The sequence below is a fragment of the Hyla sarda genome, chromosome 5 (assembly GCF_029499605.1).
Source record: "Hyla sarda isolate aHylSar1 chromosome 5, aHylSar1.hap1, whole genome shotgun sequence".
Lineage (NCBI taxonomy): Eukaryota > Metazoa > Chordata > Amphibia > Anura > Hylidae > Hyla > Hyla sarda.
Genome location: NC_079193.1, coordinates 141,417,959 through 141,442,951, shown reverse-complemented (window position 1 = coordinate 141,442,951; position 24,993 = coordinate 141,417,959). Strand labels below are relative to the sequence as shown.

General features: G+C 45.3%; 1 protein-coding gene across 1 annotated transcript in view; it reads left to right on the top strand.

The window, feature by feature from the left end:
• Nucleotides 1–505: 505 nt before the first annotated feature.
• PDE1C (phosphodiesterase 1C) overlaps nt 506–24,993 on the top strand; it is a 983,820-nt gene continuing 959,332 nt past the window's right edge. The window contains exon 1 of the mRNA XM_056520402.1: nt 506–683. The gene's annotated coding sequence lies outside the window, so the exon portion shown is untranslated. The remainder of the gene's footprint in view (nt 684–24,993) is intronic.

The following is a 24,993-nucleotide window of genomic DNA, read 5'->3' as shown; positions in this document are numbered from 1 at the left end:
AAGCAAGAGGAGGGGCCTGGTTTCATTCATTAGATCTCTAGAGGAAGTCTGAACCAGCAATAGCATCAACAAGCAATGCAGTGACGGTGAAAGAGATACGCAACATCTTTACTTTTCAAACTTGTAACAAGGCTTTACAAGAGCAGCTCTGCCATGACTGCGGAGAGGATTACTAAGGACTACTAAGTCAAAAATCTATGACATTTGTGAATCTGCTCTTAAAGTAAACAGGGCATCAGGTTTACTTCTGTGAAAATGGTCATATGAAAAAGGATCAGCTGTTCACCTCTTTGGGATCAATTGCTGGAAACTACTGCAGAAAGGAGTTAAATACTGAAGTATATAAGGGAACTGCTGCCTGTCGTCTACATCTGGATATTATTATCAGCTTGATCATCAGGGCAAAGTCATGGGGTCAGTAACATCAGCTCTGACCAGATCAAAAAACACAGTGGTTCAGCTAAACAAAGAGCCTGGAACAGACAAGGAGTGGAAGCCTGGCCAGGTAAAGAAGTGCAGGGCATCAGACTGCTTGGCACAAACACTTCCTCACCCAGCTTGGGAGAGAGCTGATCCAGGCGTGGTGGAACCAGGGGAACTGTCTGTGGTGCTAAACACAACGCATGCAAAGGGCGATTCCGCACCTAGCAACTCTCCGCTCTACAGCAGCAGCAGCTCAAACTGTAAGTCTTCAGCACTATTCCCACCGTTACATGAACAAAGTTTGCACAAACTGTTGGTTTATTATTACAAACTGTATTTATATTTGAAAAGATCACAGTATCCAAGAATAACACACATATTGTTCACAGTGATTTACAACTGTTCACAATCTTTTTTAGGTTTAAAAATCTCTCTGCTAATAGTAAAAGTCCCATTTATTACAAAGTGACCTAAAAAGCCAGGTCATAGGGGAGATTTATCAAAAGTGGTGCTGTTGCCCATAGTAACCGATCAGAATGTTGCTTTCATTTTTCAGAGGCTTTTTTTTTTTAAACAATTAAAGAAGTGATCTTTTCTTCTGTACAGGTTTTGATAAATCCTCCGCACAGTGATTTTTTTGTGCTATATTGTTGGTCATTGTTATTGTATTTCTGAAATTAGAAAAATATGTAAACTGCTAATGTGACCAAAACCAAACATAGAAGAAAATAGCAGGGCATGTATAGTGATGGTATTCGGTACCTTGTTGTAAATTTTAATGTTTTGATAATTTATTGGACATAGCAGTTTTAGGTGCACACCCATGCTAATTCTGCTTACACCTATAGTGGAAGTTTCACATGATGGGGAAGAGACACTAAGTGGTATCAGTCTCCTCATATTGCAGTGTAGACTTGAAGCTTTGTGACAAGTGTATATAGTTATATGTGGCCTATGGTTCTACATATACTCTAAGTAATTGGGGGGGACTTTCATTTATGACATGACTTCCATGGCATTTGATTTCCATATTGACTTGCTTTGTGGATATTTCTTGAATTAGGTCAAATTAAAGGACTGTATATACAATTTAGCCCTTCTAAATGTAAGACATACATGTGGGCCATAGGTTCTGTTGTAATGTATAAAGCAGAATATCTGTAGCAAACACCTGCTGTCATGGAACAGGCAACTAAGATTAGGCTAATGACAGTTGTTTAACTCTCTAGATGCCACCATCAATGGCATCCCTGGTATCTAGGTAGTAATTTGAAAGGTGGTCATTGTTACGCCTAGCGCTCCGGGTCCCCGCTCCTCCCCGGAGCGCTCACGGCGTCTTTCTCCCTGCAGCTCCCCGGTCAGTCCCGCTGACCGGGAGCGCTGCTCTGTCATGGCCGTTGGGGATGCGATTCGCACAGCGGGACGCGCCCGCTCGCGAATCGCATCCCAGGTCACTTACCCGTTCCCGTCCCCTGCTGTCATGTGCTGGCGCGCGCGGCTCCGCTCTCTAGGGCGCGCGCGCGCCAGCTCCCTGAGACTTAAAGGGCCAGTGCACCAATGATTGGTGCCTGGCCCAATTAGCTTAATTGGCTCCCACCTGGTCCCTGACTATATCTAACCTCCTCCCTTGCACTTCCTTGCCGGATCTTGTTGCCCTTGTGCCTAGTGAAAGCGTTTTGTGTGTTTAAAACCCTGTGTACCAGAACTTCTGCTATCTCCCCTGACTACGAACCTTGCCGCCTGCCCCCGACCTTCTGCTACGTCCGACTTTGCTTCTGCCTACTCCCTTGTACCTCGCCTATCTTCAGCAGCCAGAGAGGTGAGCCGTTGCTAGTGGATACGACCTGGTCACTACCGCCGCAGCAAGACCATCCCGCTTTGCGGCGGGCTCTGGTGAAAACCAGTAGTGTCTTAGAACCGGTCCACTAGCACGGTCCTCGCTATCCCTCTCTGGCACAGAGGATCCACCTCCTGCCAGCCGGCATCGTGACAGTAGATCCGGCCATGGATCCCGCTGAAGTTCCTCTGCCAGTTGTCGCTGACCTCCCTACGCTGGTCGCCCAGCAAGCTCGTCAGATCGCCCAGCAGTCGCAACAGATAGCGCAACAAGATCACCAGCTGTCGTACTTGACCACCATGACACAGCAACTCCAGTCACAACTACAGCAAGTACAGTCGCAGCTACAGCAGCAACAACCATCTCCTCCGCCAGCTCCAGCACCCCTTCCGCGGCGAGTGGCCGCTCCTAGCCTCCGCCTGTCCTTGCCGGACAAATTTAATGGGGACTCTAAGTTTTGCCGTGGCTTTCTTTCGCAATGTTCCTTGCACTTAGAGATGATGTCGGATCAGTTTCCTACTGAGAGGTCTAAGGTGGCTTTCGTAGTCAGCCTTCTGTCTGGAAAAGCCCTGTCATGGGCCACACCGCTCTGGGACCGCGATGACCCCGTCACTGCCTCTGTACACTCCTTCTTCTCGGAAATTCGAAGTGTCTTTGAGGAACCTGCCCGAGCCTCTTCTGCTGAGACTGCCCTGCTGAACCTGGTCCAGGGTAATTCCTCCGTTGGCGAGTACGCCATACAATTCCGTACTCTTGCTTCTGAACTATCCTGGAATAATGAGGCTCTCTGCGCGACCTTTAAAAAAGGCCTATCCAGCAACATTAAAGATGTTCTGGCCGCACGAGAGACTCCTGCTAACCTGCATGAACTCATTCATCTAGCCACTCGCATTGACATGCGTTTTTCTGAGAGGCATCAAGAGCTCCGCCAGGAAAAAGACTTAGATCTCTGGACACCTCTCCCACAGTCTCCACTGCAATCTGCGCCTAGGCCTCCCGCCGAGGAGGCCATGCAAGTGGATCGGTCTCGCCTGACCCTGGAAGAGAGGAATCGCCGTAAGGAAGAGAATCTTTGTCTGTACTGTGCCAGTACTGAACATTTTTTGGTGGATTGCCCAATCCGTCCTCCACGTCTGGGAAACGCACGCTCGCACTCAGCTCTCGTGGGTGTGGCGTCTCTTGATGCCAAGTCGGCTTCTCCACGTCTCACGGTACCTGTTCGGATTTCCACTTCAGCCAGCTCTCCCCTCTCAGCCGTGGCCTGCCTGGACTCTGGAGCTTCTGGGAATTTTATTCGGGAGTCCTTTGTGAATAAATTCCGCATTCCGGTGACCCGTCTTGTCAAGCCACTCCACATTTCCGCGGTCAACGGAGCCAGGTTGGATTGCACCGTGCGTTACCGCACGGAGCCCCTCCTAATGTGCATCGGACCTCATCACGAGGAGATTGTATTTTTTGTCCTTCCTAATTGCTCTTCTGAAGTTCTCCTTGGACTACCCTGGCTTCAACACCATTCCCCAACCCTGGATTGGTCCACTGGGGAGATCAAGAGTTGGGGTCCCTCTTGTTCCAAGGACTGCCTTCAACCGGTTCCCAGTACTCCCTGCCGTGACCCTGTGGTTCCTCCGGTATCCGGTCCCCCTAAGGTCATTAAGGACTCTGCCTGCCACAGGAAATGCCCCTCCCCCCCTCCCAGTTCCATCAGGCAAGCTTCTGTGTCCCCTCATGGCCCTCGTCCTGGTGTCACACTGCCCCGTGCCAGGTCTCGCCCTCTGCCCTCTCTCCCCATTCCTACTCCTGCGGTTCTGCCTGCCGTTGAGGAATCCCTCCATCCTTTCCCGGTGTCCTCATCCCAGGGGAGGCAGTTACCCGATAAAGAGAAGGGGAGACCTAAGGGGGGGGTACTGTTACGCCTAGCGCTCCGGGTCCCCGCTCCTCCCCGGAGCGCTCACGGCGTCTTTCTCCCTGCAGCTCCCCAGTCAGTCCCGCTGACCGGGAGCGCTGGTCTGTCATGGCCGTTGGGGATGCGATTCGCACAGCGGGACGCGCCCGCTCGCGAATCGCATCCCAGGTCACTTACCCGTTCCCGTCCCCTGCTGTCATGTGCTGGCGCGCGCGGCTCCGCTCTCTAGGGCGCGCGCGCGCCAGCTCCCTGAGACTTAAAGGGCCAGTGCACCAATGATTGGTGCCTGGCCCAATTAGCTTAATTGGCTCCCACCTGGTCCCTGACTATATCTAACCTCCTCCCTTGCACTTCCTTGCCGGATCTTGTTGCCCTTGTGCCTAGTGAAAGCGTTTTGTGTGTTTAAAACCCTGTGTACCAGAACTTCTGCTATCTCCCCTGACTACGAACCTTGCCGCCTGCCCCCGACCTTCTGCTACGTCCGACTTTGCTTCTGCCTACTCCCTTGTACCTCGCCTATCTTCAGCAGCCAGAGAGGTGAGCCGTTGCTAGTGGATACGACCTGGTCACTACCGCCGCAGCAAGACCATCCCGCTTTGCGGCGGGCTCTGGTGAAAACCAGTAGTGTCTTAGAACCGGTCCACTAGCACGGTCCTCGCTATCCCTCTCTGGCACAGAGGATCCACCTCCTGCCAGCCGGCATCGTGACAGTCATCCTGTCATGGTTCCAAGCAGCACCTCCACAAGGCAGTCACAGGATGCTGATCACTGTTATAGCAGCCTGGGGCCCTCCAAAGGTCTCTGTGGCTGCCATGTAGGTTACTATAGAACTCAGTAAGCTGAGTCTGGCACTGAACATTATGCAGTGAGTGGATGGGCCTGTGTAGTGGATCAGACAGACACAGAGTTATTTGGGACATAAAACACTAGGAGGGAGATTTATCAATGTTTGCTTATGTATTCCTTATTTTAGTTATTTTTTTCTTACAATTTTTTTTGCTTATGTGTGACGTATTTATCAACTGGTTTCAGCCTGTTGATAAGTTTCTTTCACATAAGCAATTTATTTTTTATTTTTGCTGAACTGGAGTAAATTTAGTAAGTTTTTTCAAACCGTGCGACTTTTTTGCGACTTTCGCACTTGATAAATCTCTGATCACTGCAAGTCAAAAATCACTTTTTGCTTTGGTAAGCAAGATTTTTATTTTTTGCTTAGGACACTGAACAATCAAAAAGTCGCAGAAAAAAGAAAGTAGTCGCACTTGCGACTTTTTTGCGACAATTTTAAGCAAAATAAAATCTACTAAATGCTTTGATAAATCTCCCCCTAGGTGTCTATAATTTTAGCTTATCAGAAAACAAAGTAGGGAGCACAACTTACATCTGTCCCGTACTCTGTGCATTGGTCCAATTCGTCCTGATGTCTGCAGGACGGCTTGCCTGTGTAGTTAAAGCAAAACTGTGCATCGCCCCTCAGCCCAAACCATCAGAAATAAATGATAAATTGTACTTAGCAAATCCAACCTTTAAAAGGGTTGCCTGAGGATTTAAGCAATCAAACTAGTTGCAGAAATCTTATAACAAACAAACTTCATTCCCTTATTACATCTCCTGCCACTTTAAGGTCATTGTTCCAGTCGGCCCACATTTGATCTTTATTTTATTTCCCAGAGTGATTATAAACACATACAAATTACAGCAGCACTCTGCAAATATTAAGAAATGTAATGGGTGGGACCCTGACATTAACCACTTGAAAACCGCCCGCTGTCTAAAAATGTCTACGTGGTTGTCAGTTTACTATGCACGGACATTCACTGCAAACTACCCTGAAGTAACTGCAGTGAGCTGCTGGGACTTAGAGTGTGTTCACACGTTCAGGTTTTTAATGGCAATTTTTGAATGCAAAGCCAGAAATTGAATTTAAAATAGAATTCCTAGTCTTTCCCTTATATATGTCCTTCATTTACTATCTGTTCCTGGCTTTATATTCAAAAATTGCAACTAAAAACACACCCTTAGCCGACTCCTTATTGTTACAAGGTCTTAGGTGTGAATGAGGATCAGGTATCTTAAATATGGTGTTATCGCTCTCACACTCTTTAATACTGGTCACTGGAAGTTCAACATGGCATCTCATGGCAAAGAACTCTCTGAGGATCTGAAAAAAATAATCTACATAAAGATGGTCTAGGCTATAAGAAGATTGCCAATACCCTGAAACCGAGCTGCAGCATGGTAGGCAAGACCAGGGTTCAAGTCCTGCAGTAACATGAAGGAACTGAGTTGTTGCACTTTTTCCACAGCAGGGACACATTCCCATTAGCTGGAGTCCTGCAGGACCAGCCCTTGAGTGGATATCTTGGGTGAGTTCCCAAACTTTATTCCCCAGAACTTGACCCCTGGGCAAGACCATATAGTGGCTTCACAACACAGGTTTCACTTAGAACATGCCTCACCATGGTCAAACAAAGAAGTTGAGTGCACATGCTTAGTATCATATCTAGATGTTGTCTTTGGGAAATAGACATCTGAGTGCTGCTAGCAATTCTGCAGAGGTTAAAGGGGGGGGGGGGGATCAGCCTTTCAGTACTCAGACCATACACTGCACACTGCATCAAATAGGTCTGCATGGATGTCATTTCAGAAAGAAGCCTCTTCAAATGAAAATGCAAAAGAAAGCATGCAAACAATTTGTTGAGGGCGAGCAAACCAAAAGCATGGATTACCATGAACCATGTCCTGTGCTCAAGACCAACATAAACTTATTAAATGGTGGCAAGCGTATGTGGCGGGAATCAAGTAAGTAGTACAAAGACAAGCATGGTGATGGGAATGTGATGGTCTGGGACTACATGAATGCTGCTGGCAGTGGGGAGCCACAGTTCTTTGAGGGAACCATGAATGCCAACATAACGTTCTGAAGCAGAGCATGACCCCCTCCCTTCAGAGACTGGGAAGGAGGGCAATATTCTAACATGATAACAACCTCAAACACACCTCCAAGATGACCATTGCCTTGCTAAAGAAGCTGAGGGGAAAGGTGGAGGACTGGTTAAGTATGTCTCCAGACAAAAACGCTATTAAGTATTTGTGAGGCATCCTCAAATGGAAAGTGGGGGAGTGCAAGGTATCTAACATCCAACAGCTCTGTGATGTTGTCATGGAGGAGTGGAAGAGAACTTGAGTGACAACCTGTGAAGCTCTGGTGAACTCCATGTCCAAAAGGCTTAAGACAGTGCTGCAAAAAAGGGGGGCACACAAAATATAATCACTTTGGGCCCAGGCCCAATTTGGACATTTCCACTTAGGGGTGTACTCACTTTTGTTGCCAAGGTTTAGACATTAAAGAGAATCCGACAGCTAAACTCAATATACTGGGTTAAAGAGTGAGTGAAAAGCTGTAAATGGAGGCATGGAGCTGGCCCAGCTCCCCTGCCTCCTCAATATTCCACCCCTGGCCTGCACCCTTCTGAATAGCTTTTAAATTTGCATGCACTAAAAACACATACATTTGTCTGGTCAGAAAGGGGGTATGGAAGTAGTTAAACTGACTCACCTATCTTGGGCCTTAGGCCTACAAGCTTTGGGCATATGTAGGATCTAGCTATAGTTTGCTCTAATTAAAACCAACCTTGGGTAAATGGGAAAGAGTGCATGACCAAAAGGGGGAAGCCACTCTCCCATGTATAGAATGCACCATTCACTCTCAGTCTCACAGTGATCTCTAGACTTATCATGGGAATGCAGGATAGAGATTGCTGATAGAGTGAAGTGCAATACCGTGTGCTTCTTTTCCCTTGTTCTAGTGATGTGGGGGATGAAAAATATTAAAGGGGTACTCCAGCGCTTAGACATCTTATCCCCTATCCAAAGGATAGGGGATAAGATGCCTGATCGCGGGGGTCCCGCCGCTGGGGACCCCCGTGATCTTGCACGCCACACTCCGTTAAAATCAGTCCCCGGAGCGTGTTCAGACCCCCGCGATCAGGCATCTTATCCCCTATCCTTTGGATAGGGGATAAGACGTTTAAGCGCCAGAGTTCCCCTTTAAAGGCAACAATGATCAAAATCTGCATGCTGAAAGTATATATTAGTAAGCCATCAAATAAGGTAACTTATGTAACTAAAGGGATCACATTTATACCAGTCTACATAGGGTACATTAAACTGTAGATCCCTGTTGGAGATAAACAGTAAGAGCACCAGGCTCTTATTCATCAAGCCTTCATCGCCGAGACTTACTTCTAAGAAGATGTTGATAGTTTCCTGTTCCATTTTCTCGATATAAACATATAGGAAAACAATCTAAGATTTTTCACTACCGTTTTCTACAGAATGGACATCCCCCAGAATTATTAATGAAAGCTAATAGAAACATCAAAGAGGTCTCTCAAGATTTTTCACTAATCAAAAAGAAAACAGGACACAAGCACATCTTAGAGAACAGCATGCTTCCTGATGTTCTTTCTTCGCAACCAATTTGACACTTCAGATAGTAGATGGTTCCCAGGAGCCAGGAAGATTCTGATACATTGCAAGACATCAAGTATATACATTTACAGCCTACAAGCTGCTAAAGTTAAATTTTGTCAACATTTACACATGCATTTTGGAATTACACATTGAAGTTAGTGTAAGCTTGGTTCAAAGGGTCTTTTTGGATTCTTTTTAACATATTATTATTATTGTATTTAATTTCCAAAAGATTTTTTTTAAATGAATAAATAAATAGATAAATAAATAAATAGTAAGGTTAACCTTGCATACTTTCTGAACTAACACAGTTAATCCATGACTTAAATGGGCACTGTCACCAAACTTATTTTTTGATATGTTGTAGTACTTATGTACTACAACATATCTCTAATATAAACAAACCTATTACATTTTTTTTCATTAAAATAGTTTATTTTACTGTTGAAAACCGGCCACTAGGGGTCTCCCTCCTAGTGGCCGGCTGTAGGCTGGCGTGACGTCACGTCTGAATTCGGACTGATGCTGCCCTGGCATCAGTCCTAATTCATTCTGCTTGCGCTCGCTCCCTGCCTGTCAATCAGACAGGGGGGAGCGAGTGCTGAGAGCGCATTGGCTCCCTGGCTTGACATGCTGGCCCCGCCTCCCAGTATTTACACGCCGCCGCTCTGCACTAGAGGTATGGGGGGGTTTCGGGGGAGCGCCGCTGTGAGGTGTTTCACCTCACGCCGCCACTGCTTGACATGCCGGCCCCGCCTCCCAGCATCTACCCGCCGCCGCTCTGCACTAGAGGTATTGGGTGGGGGGGGGGGGCACCGCGCTGCTGCTGCTCTGCACAAAGTTATTGTTTTCACCACAGGGTGCCTCCAGCTGTTTCACCACTACAACTCCCAGCATGCCCTGACAGCCAGTAGATGTCAGGGCAAGCTGGGAGTTGTAGTGATGAAACAGCTGGAGGCACCCTGTATAGTGAACTAAGGGCGGAAGTGTCGGCCCCAGCAGGCATCAGTGATGTAGTGCCTGCTGGGGTAGTCTGCCTGGTAGTGAGCACGCTACCAGGCAGACAAAAAGACCTTTTAATATAGTAAAAACAAATGTAAAGGCAGGGAGGGGGTTAGGGATAGATGGGCAACAGGCAGGGACAGAAAAAAAAACGGATGGTGGAAGCTACCCTTTAAATGAGAACCTCACTGTCTAGTATAAGCATAAAAAACAAGGTGTAATTCTAAAAGCATAATTTTTTCATTTAGCATCAAACACTAGAAATTGAGAATTGAGGGCCTGCCTTTAAATGTATTTGTCCATCTGCAATTTTCTGCAGCATGGTACCAGTTCAGATGCTTTTCTACAGGGCTGCTGGGGCATGGTCTGAGTTGGCATCTAGAAGAGGCCATGTGGGCATAATTTACTACTTTCTACAAAAAAATTGCGCTTGATTGCACTAACCACTTCACAAATGCTTTAATATGGTTATGGTTTTAAAATGCTGTAAATGAAAAGTCGCTAAAATGCTGCACACAAACGGGCTGCAACAATACATGTGACAAATTTAGACCAACAAAAGCAGTATGATAAATTACCCCCATACTGTTGGTGAAAGTGTACTGAACAGACTGGCACTGTGCTGGGCTCATAATTTACACAGTATACTACTACAGTATAGATGGCATGTGGGGAGGAGAAACGATTACGGATGTGCTGACTTTGCAACATGCTTTGTGAGCAGAAATGAAAGAAATAAGAGCACCACAGCCAGGAAAGGGTTACACTGAGCACTAAACTGCTGCTGAAGACAATTCTGTAGAATAAAGGGAGAGGGAGGCCACACTAAAACAACAGCTACAGGAGGCAACACTAAAACAACACTAAAACTGCTTATGATGATTTACCTTTCAAATGCAGAACATCTGAAGAATACAAATTGCAAGTACACAGTCTGTTTCCATCTCTTCTGCACATAGCACATTCTAAGCGCCACCCACACTTCCTGTGTTCTGACTTTCTGTTACAATAGGGATTTCCCCTTACAACAGGCAGTGGACTGTAGTTTGCAGCAAATCTAGAAGCATCTAGTAGCCAAGACTTCTTTTTTTCAGTGGTAAGAAGTCTTGGTAGGTTGTGAAGTGGAGGAAAGTTGTTTGAAACTACGGTGACCATTTAAAGTGTTACTGATATAAAAAAAAAAAACTTTTGACATGTCATAGAGATGTCAAAAGTTTTGATTGGAAGGGACATGGGTGCTGAGACCCCAGTGCTTCTCTCTCCATATCTTCCCTTGCCACAGGAGATGGGCTCCATAGAATTACGATAGAATTACTTAGCTGAGTGCTTGTTCTAGAAATTGACGGGGGGTCTCAGCACCCAAGCCCTGACCAATCAAAACTTTTTTTTAAATAAAGTCATTGACACCTAATGGAGTGAATGAGATGATTGAATGTGCCCTCAATTTATTTAATTTATCTCTTCTCTTAATTCATATTATATGATTTATTGTATCATTTTTTTTTTGTTTAGGTTTTTTTTTTTTTACATGTATCCATTAATTTTTCCACCTATTGTCCTTGTCATTGCCCTCTGTTGTAATTACTGATTACTGGTAATTGTTTATTTATCCTCCTATATTAACTATCCCCTTGTCTTTACTATCTTATGCATACATGTTTTTGATTTGCTGTTAGGTTTACTATTCTACCTTTTTTGTCCTCAGCCCATTTACCACACCTAGCACACATTTTTGCTGTTGGTCACTCACCCATTTAGAGATGTCCTAGCTCTCGGCTGCTTTGCTTCTTTTACAGTCAAACATCTGTGGTTCATGGCCACACACAATCTTTGTCGGCGTTCCTTGTTGTGCTGTACATTGTAATTATTTTAGATCATTATCCATCCCCCTAGTGCCAAACTCTATAGAATAATCTTTAAATTACCTGTAAATTAGCTGTTTCAGCAGTTACCTTGGTCTCAAAGTCTCTATTACCCATTTTACCACCTACATAGCCTCTTGTTATCGGTTGGTCTCTCATTCAGAACCATCCTGGCTCTTGGCTGCTTTGCTGTTCTGACAGGAAACCCTCTGTGAACCATAACCACAGTTCTGGCTATCATCTATATAGCTGGAGCTTTTCTGTTAGCCTTTGGTCTCCCATACACAGAACCCCAAGGTGCCTGATGCTTTTTCTCTATTAGAAAGTATTCCAGTCCACTGTTCTTTGACTTTCCTTGGTATGTAATTCTGAGATTCCTGTATTTATTGTTGTTGAGATTTTCTTTATAATACTTTATATTTATAGTAAATGTATCACATACATTTATTTTTTACTTACTTTAAATCAACTAATTTTAGATGTGTTGGTATTTGTTTCAGAATTGAAAATGACAATTGGATTCCATATTTTTCCGCTCTACTTCCATCTGGATAAATCATGCAAAGAATTAAAAGGGTACTCCCGTGGAAAACTTTTTTTTTAAAATCAACTGGTGCCAGAAAGTTAAACAGATTTGTAAATTACTTCTATTAAAAAATCTTAATCCTTCCAGTACTTTTTAGGGGCTATATACTACAGAGGAAATGCTTTACTTTTTAGATTTCTCTGATGTCATGACCGCAGTGCTCTCTGCTGAACTCTGCTGTCCATTTTAGGAACTGTCCAGAGCAGGAGAAAATCCCCATAGCAACATGGCTCAGGACAGTTCCTAAAATGGACAGCAGAGGTCAGTAAAGAGAACTGTAGTAATTACTTCAGAAAAATCTAAAAAGTAAAGCATTTCCTCTGTAGTATATAGCCCCTAAAAAGTACTGGAAGGATTAAGATTTTTCAATAGAAGTAATTTACAAATCTGTTTAACTTTCTGGCACCAGTTGATTTAAAAAAAAAAGTTTTCCACGTGAGTACCCCATTAAAGTACTTTTGTAATTCTGTTGAGGGATGTGTCATAAAGCCAAATTGTTCATATCTTTATTTGCTGTGAAGTAATAAGTCTACTGTAGATCCACTAAGGGTGGTGATTCCAGAATGTTTGCCAATAGATGTAATATCACTTACAAATGCTTGTGTCCAGAGCTGGAGATAAGGCAGTTATTATGGGGACAGACATGTTTCTAGACTTTATGTAAGTTATATTATAAACCCAACTCTTGTAAGTCATCCCCCATCAGCTTTAAATGGATAACAGAAAATTATAGATGACATACAACTGCACCACATTAACAATAAAGGACACTATTTATGTAACGGGAGTATCTGAGCATAAATGTATTGAATATGTTGCTGGGGCTGCAAAAAAAATAAAGGCATATTTACAGGCTTGCTCTCTGCCCCTTTCAGTTTTCCAACCATCCAATCCCTGTGTGGTCCTTTTTTGTATTTCCTGTGACATTTCATTTGGACAGGAACTTACCACTTAGCCAATCACTACTCAGAGCAAGCATATCCTGTGCACACAGCACATCATGGAGAGAAGAGGATTGTGACAGAAAACCAGATGCTTGTCAAGGGAGTGGGCTAAGAAAGTATGTCTCTTTGATATTTACCCCAGCAACATATTCAAAAACCCACCATGTCTGGACAACCCCTTTAATACCCTTTAGAATATTAGTCAATTTACAGTGTTTTAGGTATATTATTAGAGATTAACGAACTTTTCAAAAATTCAGTTCGGCCGATTTGCCAAATTTTTCCGAAAAGTTTGTTTCGGGTCGAATAAATTTGCAGCAAAACTGCATTAAAAACAGCTATTTCTGGCCTACAGAGAGCCCCAATAGGGGTGTAGAACACTTTGCCTTTCTGTAACACGCATAGGGAGTGTTCCAAGTTAGTGAAATCATACTGTTATTCACTTTGGCATGCAGATAACAGGCATTGCCATTAGAATCACTTCTGCAGAGCGTCTATGTGGCAGCAGGGAGACCATAAGGTGTCAAAATTGAAGAGGATAAAGAGATCTTTTATGTCATATTTAATGTAATTTGATGTGAAAATTAAATCGAGCTGGCGGTCCTCCGCCAGGCGAGATACCACCTGTTCTAACCCCTGCCTCTCAGTGCCCCTGTTACAGTGTGCGCTCCGGTCCCCGCTCCTGGACCGGAGCGCTCACTGCCTCTGTCCCGGCCCGTAGCGTCCCTGCGCGCCCCGGTCAGACACGCTGACCGGGAGCACAGAGTTATTCCCGACGGGGATGCGGTTAGCGTGGCGGGAGGTTCCCGCTCACGCCCCGCATCCCGATACTGTCCCCTACTTTCTACGGCTCCACGTCGCTCCTCTGTTCCCCGGCGCATGCGGCCCCGCGCGAGCCGGCTTCATGAAATTTAAAGGGCCAGCGCACCATTGATTGGTGCCTGGCCCAACGTCAGCTATAAATGTTTCCTGCCCCTTCCTGTTCTTGCTGGATCTTCGTACCTTGTGCCAAGAGAAAGCGTTCCACATTATGAAAGTGTTCCCTGCCTGTTGCCGACCCTTGCCCGTGACCACCGCCTCTGAATCCGTGCTGCCTGTCTAGACCTGTTGCTAGTGACTACCGCTTCTGATCCTGTGCCGCCTGCCCTGACCTGTGCTACGTCTGACTATGCTTCTGCCTGTTCCTCCTGTACCGCGCTTATCTCAGCAACCAGAGGAGTTGAGTCGCTACCTGGTGGAATGACCTGGGGGCTACTTGCGGCAGCAAGACCATCCCGCTTTGCGGCGGGCTCTGGTGAAGACCAGTAGCTCCTTAGATTCTGTTCCCCGGGTACGACCCACGCCATCACTCCTCTGACCCAGTGGATCCACCTCCAGTCACCTGTCCGGACCGTTACAGTCCCCCTGATTATGAAAGTATGAATGTTTCATTTATTAAGCTATGGTTCATTGCTATTGCTCCAACATGTTTCATTGGATTCTTGTGATAATTCCACAGGTCATATGATGTCAAGGGCAAAGGGCCTCAGTCTTGAAACAAATTAAAACCCCTAAGATTAAAAGATGAATGTTAAAATCTCTATTGAAGATTTATGTTTGCTAGTGCTACCATCAAAAACATTTTTGGCCCAGGCCCAGCAGCAACAGTAAGCCAAGTAGTTCCTGAAATACACAGAGTGGAGCAGGAAGCAGCATGAGTACACAAGAGGGGTTCATAACCCCTAACATTAAAAGGTGAATGTTTAAATCTCTATTGAAGATGCATGTTAGCTAGTGCTACCATCCAGAAGCATCAGTAAGCCAAGTAGTTCCTGAAAGACACAGGAGCAGTCAGGCATCAGCAGTACACCCGAGGGTTTCATAACCCCTTACATTGAAAGATCAATGTTGAAATCTCAATTATGCATTTATGTTAGCTAGTGCTACCAACTGTCTTTTTTCTAGACATTTGAATTAGTGGTCCTTTTTTGCACCCAGGTATATTCATTGGCGGTGCCCGTTGTTCCTCTTTTTTGCATAGCTAGTGCTACCATAACATATATTGAGTTAATATCCCAGTCCCAGCAGCATCAGAAAACGATAATGGAGCCCATAAAGTGTCTGAATGGTATAGCCTGAAGGTGGCTGAAGCATGAGGAGACCATATAGACGTTGAATGACACAGCGTGGAGGTGTTGGCAGCATGAGTAGACCATATAGTGGCTGAATGGCACAGCCAGGAGTTGGCAGCAGCATGAGTAGACACTAGGCCTTCACAATCCCTAAGATTAAAAGATGAATTCAGAAATGTCAACCGAAGAAGATTTTGGATAGCTAGTACTACCTACCATAACAACATTTTCATTCCCAGACCCAGGCCCAGCAGCAGTATCAGTAAACCATATATTGCCTGAATAACACAGCCTGGAGGTGGCTAAAGCATGAGGAGACCCCAGGGCTTCAATATCCCCAAGAAAAAACACAAGAATTTTGGAAATTTAAAATGAAGAGTTTGGATAGCTAGTGTTACCTACCATAACTACATTTTTATTCCCAGGCCCAGCAGCGGTATCAGTAAACCATATATTGCCTGAATGACACAGCCTAGAGTTGGCTGAAGCATGAGGAGACCCCAGGGCTTCACAATCCCCGAGAAAAAACACAAGAATTTTTGAAATTTAAAATCAAGATTTTGGATAGCTAGTGCTACCTACCATAACAAAATTGTTATTCCTAGACCCAGGCCCAGCAGCGGTATCAGTAAACCATATATTGCCTGCATGACACAGCCTGGAGTTGGCTGAAGCATGAGGAGACCCCAGGGCTTCACAATCCCCCCAAAAAACACACACATTTTTGAAATTTCAAATTAAGATTTTGGATAGCTGGTGCTACCTACCATGACAAAATTTTTATTCCCAGCAGCGGTATCAGATATTGCCTGAATGACACAGCCTGGATTTGGATGAAGCATGAGGAGACCATTGAACTGTATGATTTTGAAATTTAAATGAATGATTTTGAAATTGAACTTTTAACTCCCAAGTTTTAGTGTCCCGGACCCCGGCATGTGGGTACAAAGGGCCAAATTTAACAAGCTCCCACAGGGCTCATATGGCCATGAGATATAGGCACAACGTCTCCATTGCCCTGACCAGCCATTGTTTCCAACACTTTTCGCCAAGGCAAACTATGTGTAGAACAGCATGACACTGCCGTGCCCTGCACACATGGTATGTTGAAGGGCCACTGAGACTTGTCCGGGCAGTGGAGGAAGAGAACATGGTGGAGGATGAGGAGGTGGAGTCGCACACTGTCACAGGACCAACGGGCTGACAGAGTGGAGGAGGAAGCGATGTGACCTGTCCAAGTTGGGGTTGTGGCTGTGCAGGAACCACATTCACCCAGGGAGCCGTAAAGGACATGTATTGTCCCTGACCGTAGTTGCAGCTCCAGACGTTGGTGCTGCCGTGCACTTTGGTACACACCTGCAGGATCAAGGACTGGCCCACCTTCTCTTCCACAAAATTGTGCAGGGCTGGTACTGCCTTCTTCGCAAAGAAATGACGGCTTGGTACTTCTAACTCGGCTATGCACAAGCTATGAGTTCTCACAAAGGTGCAGAGTCCACCACTTGAAAAGGGAGAGACTGCAGCACCAGCAAATTAGACAGGAGCACCTCCAGCTTCTGCGCCGTTGGATGAGTGGGTGCATACTGTTGTCTCTTGGACATGGCTTCGCGGATGGATTGTTGGCGGAATGGCTGACTAAAAGTGTGAGAAGCAGGAGCATCTGGAGCGAGAGAAGGAGGTTCTGACACACAGCTCCCTTCGGCTGAGGTGGTGGAGCCTTGGCTGGCTGAAGGAGGGAGCGTCTGGCAACCTGGTGATGCAGCAGGCTGGACCACTACATCGGAGCCACGGTTCTCCCAGGCCGCTTTATGGTGGCAAAGCATATGTTGATGCAGGGCCGTGGTGCTGATATTGGGACCCTGGCCACGCTTCACCTTCTGCCGACATATCTTGCATGTGGCTATGTGAACCTCCTCCGGATGCTTGATGAAAAACTGCCACACCGTCGAGTAGATGATTTTCACTAATTGACTGCTACTGCCGCCGTCTCCAGGAACTCCTGTTCCACTATCTCTCGGTAAGGTAGGCTGCCGCAAAGCAGGTGGTCTCCCCCGGGCAAGTTTGACTCCAGAATTTCCACTTCTGCCACCACGCTGACTGCCAATCATGCTACCGCCTTGCTGGCTCAGCTGCTGCCTCATGGGCAACCTGCAACTCTCATCTCCTGATGATGATGAAGCAAGGGTCACCCGAATCCCAATTGTGATTGGCTTCATCATCATCGAGTTGTGTCAGCACGTCACTGATGTCCTCCTCAGGTTCCTCAACAGTGTCTGCTTCAGGACCCTGAACCCTGGCAACACCGCCTCCCACGTCACTCTCCTCATCACTACTTGCCTGCCTAGCGGAGGAAGCGGTGCATGTCTCCTCCCCTTCTTGGTTGGGCAGTAGCTGCTGACTGTCCTCTATTAGATCGTCCTCAGTGAATAGGGGAGCTGAACCCACAGCATAAGATGCTTCTGTAGGAGATGGAACAGCATAGGACAGAGGCAATGGGAGGACAGGGACTGCTCCTGGGCCATGCCAACTGAGGGTTGTGTCTGAGGAACCCAACGACTGTTGACTGGGGGTGTCAGATGTCACTTGTGATGAAGTGGATGATCGTGTTAACCAATCAAAGACGGCAGATGGGTTGCTGGTCGAGACACGACCGCTAGCTGATAACGGGAGCTCAGGCCTCTCGTTGCGACTCCTGCTGCCAGTCGCCCCTAGTCTGCTGCGACCTCTGCCTGAAGGATTTAGGCCTCTGACACTCCTCTGTGCACGTCCTGGCACTTCTCTGCCTGATATACTTAGTGCGTATATGAGGGGAGTACAATACGCTTCACTACTCTTCAAACAGTATTTGTCTAGAACAGCAGCAGGTGATTACTTTTGCTTGGACTTTCATAGTCTCTAGGCCCTTGACAGATTAACAGGTACAAAATTGTAGACTGCTTTGATGTAGGTATGTGGTATGCACATATTAGGGCAAAAAAATGCACTACAGTCTTCTGAAAAAAACATATTTTTGCACAGCAGCAGGACACAACAGTGCAGCACCACAAAAAAAGAAAAATGTGTATTAAACTCAAAATTGCACTCTGTCACAGAGTATTAAGAATGGTGGGAACTGCTGCTAGTTATTATACCGTCTACAGACTAGTATAAGCAGCAGATGATTTCTTGTGGAAAAAATACACAGAATTGCGCTGAAAAATCATTCCTGCCTCCTGTGATAAGGTTCATAAAGTTCAGGCAGCTTGTTGATATGTATGAGGCAACGAAAAGCTATCTGCCCCTCTCTGATAAAATGCTGAATAACGTAACTGGGATAATGGCTGGTGTAAAAATCCTTCTCAGTGAGAACAAGCAAAGCACTGCACTTCTCTCTTTCCACAACGCTGATGTGACTAGCAGTTGGTAGTGGAACTCTGCATTATAATCAATTCAGCGTGTCCGTGTAACACACAGAGACACGCAGCTGTCCTCTCTCTCTACAGTGAATGGCATGAAATGATCAGCCACAAAATTGCTTCCGATTATATAGGGCTGTGACATCACAGGGGTCAATGAATGCTGATAGGCTGCATCCCGCATGTGATTCAGGGTCATCCCCTCTACTTCCCTTCCCGCCTTGCCTTGCCGCCTTCCCAGGATCCCCTGCCCCATGTACTGACATGTGGATCCACCATTTTAGGTGTCCCGGAGCCTGGAACGCTGTTAAATGGAGTTTAATGAAGCGATTTGTGCGATAGAATCGCGGACGATATTCGCATTTGTTGCGAATCGAATAAATCCTGAAATTCGTAACGAATATGGGTTCGTCTGCTTCGATTCGCTCATCTCTATATATTACGTTAAAGTCTGTGCAAACTCTATAAAATATGCCTGTATACTAAAGAAGTAAGTATGTATAGGAATATGAAAACAGAATCTCACCCTTTTCAAAAACTGTTTTAGATATTTTGACATTTCCTTTGTGTACAATTCCCATGGTATCCAGTATTTCTAGGCTGTCAGCTCTGACAAATATAAAGTCACTTGAGATTTTTAGAATGCTCATATAGTTGCCAGTTTTACTGCTAAGGTAGTGTGACATGTCTGGTCTTCTGACATGTCAATAAGCAAAAACTATTCTTACAAATGATTTCTAAATATATTATGAAGGATTACTAAAACATCTATTTAATTTTAAAATAATATGCAATAATGGTGGCAATGCAAACCAGTATACAGTGTGTATATATCTTTTTGGAAGGGGTATTGATGCTTAGGCTTAAAATGTAGACTCTGTGTGGGAGATTTATCAAAATCTGTCCAGAGGAAAAGATCACTTCCTTCAACAAAGCAACTTTTCCTCTAGACAGATCATATATGGTCATATCTGCCCCCTGAGCAAGTCCCCCAGAAGGTGTGACCAGGCCCACAGATGAAGAAAATGCATAGCGTCCCATATTCCTAGGTAGCTTAACCCCTTAAGGACCAAGGATGTACCGGTACATCCTGAGTCCTTTCCCTTTCTATAATGCGGGTCGGGCCCAGCCGGGACCCTTGGCTAATAGCGCGCGGCATTGATCGCAGTGCCGCACGCTATTAACCCTTTAGACGCGGCATTCAAAGTTGAACGCTGCGTCTAAAGTGAAAGTGAAAGTTAGCTCAGGGAGCAGTTCGGGATCGCCGCGGCGAAATCGCAGCATCCCGAACAACTGTTAGACACGAGGAGGGTCTCCTACCTTGCCTCCTGGTGTCCGATCGCCAAATGACTGCTCAGTGCCTGAGATCCAGGCATGAGCAGTCAAGCGGCAGAATCATCGATCACTGGGTTCTATGAGAAACCAGTGATCAATGTAAAAGATCAGTGTGTGCAGTGTTATAGGTCCCTATGGGAGCTATAACACTGCAAAAAAAGTGAAAAAAAAGTGAATAAAGATCATTTAACCCCTTCCCTATTAAAAGTTTGAATCACCCCCCTTTTCCCATATAAAAAAAACACAGTGTAAATAAAAATAAACATATGTGGTATCGCGTGCGGAAATGTCTGAATTATAAAAATATATTTTTAATTAAACCACACGGTCAATGGCATGCACGCCAAAAAATTCCAAAGTCCAAAATAGTGTATTTTTGGTCACTTTTGATATCATGAAAAAAAGAATAAAAAGTGATCATCAAGTCCGATCAATACAAAAAGGGCACCGCTAAAAACCTCAGATCACGGTGCAAAAAATGAGCGGTAAAATAAAAAAAGTTATAGGGGTCAGAAGATGACAATTTTAAACGCATAAATTTTCCTGCATGTAGTTATGATTTTTTTCAGAAGTACAACAAAAGCAAACCTATATAAGTAGGGTATCAGAATAAAGATAGACCTACAGAATAAAGATAATGTGTAATTTTTACCGAAAAATGTACTGCGTAGAAACAGAAGCCCCCAGAAGTTACAAAATGGAGTTTTTTTTTTTCAATTTTGTCTCACAATGATTTTTTTTTCCATTTCGCCATAGATTTTTGGGTAAAATGACTGATGTCATTACAAAGTAGAATTGGTGGTGCAAAAAATAAGCCATCATATGGATTTTTAGGTGCAAAATTTAAAGGGTTATGATTTTTTAAAGTAAGGAGGAAAAAACGAAAGTGCAAAAACGGAAAACCCCCTGGTCCTTAAGGGGTTAAGAAAGTGTCATTCCCTCTTGATATGCTTTAAGTGCTGTTTATTCATCCACCATTTTAAAGGGGTATTCAGCTGGAAACATCTTATCCCTTATCCAAAGGATAGGGAATAAGATGTTAGATTGCGGGGGTCCTGCCGCTGGGGGCCCCCGCGATCTCCTGGCTGGCAGCAGCGGCATCTGGAACACGGAAGTTTGCAGCTTTCACCTTCATGACATCACGCCACGCACCCTCCATTCATGTCTATAGCCATCACGCCTCCTCCCATAGACATGAATGGAGGGGGCGTGGCGGCTTGCATTGCCAGTCATCGGGCACGGAGCGGAGTTTGCTGTGTGCACCAAATGACAGGGTGCAGCAGCGTAGATCACGGGGGTCCCCAGCGATGGGATCCCCACGATCTAACATCTTATCCCCTATCCTTTGGATAGGGAACAAGATGTTTTCAGCAGAGTACCCCTTTAAGAATGGCAAGGGTAGAAGCTTGTGAGCAGTATAGCACAGTAAAGTAAAGCAATACCACCTTCAACCAATTATATGTCCCCTACCTTTTTTTTTGCCCTTATTATAACCATGTCAAAACAAAAGTAAGCAACTCTGAGATTGAGCTTTTAACAAAGCCTTGTTTAAATGTTTTTAGGGTATCCCCTCAATAGTGCACACAGGTAAACGCAGACCTGAGGAACTGAATGGCCGTGATTGCAGTGTATGCACTGACGACTGCTGTTCAATAGACTTTCATATTGCACATTATTAGATTGCAAATATGAGAGCAGAGCGATGACACAGGCTGTTCTCCGGCTGTCAATCGCACCTATTAGGAGTGGTTACAGCCATAAGCAGCAGTGAATACCTGAGGATGCCGGACTTCTTACCTAGCATAAGTGTAATGTGCAGGGCCATTTTAAAAGTCATTTACCACCAGCAAGTACACCAAGGAGAACAACGGGATATGGTAAGAAAACAGATCTTAACCTATATATGGCATCGCCACTAGTTGGGGCAATATCTGATGATAGGTTTCCATTAAGCATATTTATTTTTATAAAGTAGTAAAACAAAACAAAAGCTATGTAAATTGAGTATCACTGAAATTGTATTGATGCACAGAATAAGGATAACATGTCAGTTTTACAGTCAAATACATGACATAAGAAACGAAAACCCACAAACAATTTTTTTTTCAGTTTCACTATACCTTTAATGATAAACTGAAAGATGTCATTAGAAAGTACAAATAGTCCAGCAGGTCAGCCCACTGCACACTTCAGCTGCTAAAATGCTTTGGTTTGAGTTATAGAGTGAAATGGTTTTCTGGCTGGGCTCTGTAGTGCCACAATGAGTGTTTCTGTGCTCAGCTTGTCTCTCCAAGATGGTGGCCACGTGCATAAGGTCTTATCAGTCCTTTAGACTCACCCCTGTGCTATCTTCTGAGTGGCCTGTGAGGTCTATACAAGCAATGACTGGCTAACCTGCAGGCATGTGATCTTGCTACTAGCTGCAAAGTATCCTAGACTACTCTGATTTCATCTAAGTGTTCCTACTTCTTCATCCTATTCTTTAGTCAGGACCAAGTGTTGGTGGCCTGAGGGTGCTATTGTGTTCCCTTCAATGTTACTTACTGCAGCCAAGCAGATGTATTGCTCAGCGTGAGTAACAGGGTAGCACAACTCTCTTTCAGATGCTGTCTTGGGTGCCAGATTCAGGTAGATACCTCCCTTCTACCACTGTATTGAAGATAGAGACAACAATACATCCGGGCAAAGTGCATACTTAGTGAAGTCCAGCTTTATTAGCCATGTCACATTTGGCCAGGCTCAGTCTGTTTTGTCATGAATTTGTATAGCATATAGTAATCTTTTGGTCTACCTCTCATGGAACTTCCATCACTTACAGCTTTAGAATGGCCAATTGTGACATGGCTAATAAAATTGAAGTTTACTATATATTCACTATGCCTGGAGTGCCGATTTATTTTGTCTCCTAGCTACAGAACGCCAGTGCCAAAATTAGTGCCCCTAATATTAAAACTTAACTTTTATTTGATATGTATTAAGATAGACGTGACTCAAAAACACCTATATTGTCACGGTCTTATAAGGTTTATAAGTAGGCACAGTGTGGGAAGTGTTAGGGAACTTATTTTGCACCCAATACTCGGACTAATGCCTTCAATACTGTAGTGCACTAGGAATGCATAATGTCATAGCCCAAGGCTGCAGTCCATTGGGCTGTGAACCGTGACAACAATGAGATTTTTAAAAACAAACAGACACTGCCACCTAACTAGTTTCACTCATATACATGAGCTTCATCAGAGGTGCAGGCAAGTGACTGTCAGTTGGACGGTCGTTTGTCCTTTTATATCCTCTGTTGCTGACATCACCCATTTGACCTGATGTTTCTTAAGCCAATCACTCAATCCATATTAGATGGAAACCTCATTCCTTTAATCAAGTCTTCTGTCCATATACATCATACTCCAATCATTGTAATTGTTTATCCATATCCATTAACTACTCGAATCATGAGGAGCTACCTCAAAGGATTTTCTCCACCTACCTCGGCACTCCAGCCAATTGTAACACTCATGTTTCTTAAGACAGGAACTCCGGTGTGTGTGGATCCGCTGGACCTGTGTGGCAGATGACTCGGACTGTGCCAGGGAGCGGAATCTAAGGTGCCGCTGGTCTTCACCAGAGCCCGCCGCAATGCAGGATGGGCTTGCAGCTGCAGGCGACACCCAGGTCGCTACTCCCGACATGGCTCGACCACACAGGTGGCTGAGGAGATGCGAAGCACAGAAGGGATAAGACAACCCATAGTCAGGATAGCTGTAGGTCAGGGTAAGCGGCACAGTAGCATAGTCAGGATATAGCGGAAGTTCAGTAGGCAGGCCGCAGAGAAGCAAGGTCCAGGTCACAAGAGCAGGAGATCTGGTACACGGCAAGGCAATACTATGGAACGCTTTCACTAGGCACAAGGCAACAAAGATCCGGCAGAGAACTGAGGAGGGTGGAGAAATTTATCAACAAGACACAGGTGGTTATACTAATGAGCGTACTGGCCCATTAAATCTTAAAGCTCTGGCGCGCGCACGCCCTAAGGGACGGGGACACGTGCGTCGGAGCAGAGAGGCAGAAGCAGAGGCAGGGGAAACACCCGGACAGTGATGAACTGGGGCTCGCATTGGGGGTGCATTCCGCAATGCGAGTCCCAGCCCCGTCGGCAGCAGAAGGTAAGGGGACCATGCGCTCACGGCCAGCGTGTGAGGCCGGAGCGCATAGCGTAACAGTACCCCCCCATTGGTCTCCCCCTCCTTTTACGAGAGAGGAAACTCCTGAGAAGGTCACGGTCTAGGATATTCTCCTCAGGTTCCCAAGATCTCTCCTCAGGACCGTAACCCTCCCAGTTGACCAAAAAAAATTGTTTACCTCTCACAGTTTTTGCAGAAAGGATCTGTTTAACTTTGTAGACATCAGATGAGCCGGAGACAGGTGTTGGGAAAGGATTCTTCTGAGAAAAACGGTTTACGACAAGAGGCTTGAGGAGAGAGACGTGGAAGGAATTGGGAATACGTAACGTAGTAGGAGACAGGATTGATCTTTTGTAGAATCTGGAAGGGACCAAGGTAGTGGGGACCAAGCTTGTAACAGGGGATCTTGAAGCGGATGTATTTGGATGAAAGCCACACCATGTCACCAGGAGAGAAGGACGGAGGAGGTCTTCTACCTTTATCCGCTTGCGCCTTCATTCGTGAAGAAGCCTGGGACAATGACTGTCAGGTCTGTTGCCAGATGGTGGAGAAGTCACAGACCAGCTCATTAACAGCAGGCACACCGGAGGAGACTGGGAGAGGAAGAGGAGGATGGAGATGGAGTCCGTAGACAACAAAAAAGGGAGACGACCTCGTGGACTCAGAATCCTTAAGATTATATGAGAATTCAGCCCAGGGGAGAAGGTCGACCCAATCATCTTGGCGAGCTGAAACAAAATGCCGAAGATAAGTCTCAAGGATTTGATTAAACCTTTCCACCTGACCGTTGGACTAAGGGTGGTAGGCCGAGGAGAAGTCCAGATTGATGTCCAGACGGTTACAAAGGGCTTGCCAGAACTTAGAGACAAACTGCACACCTTGATCCGAGACGATATGGTGAGGAAGACCATGTAAACGAAAGACATGCGTCAAGAAGTACT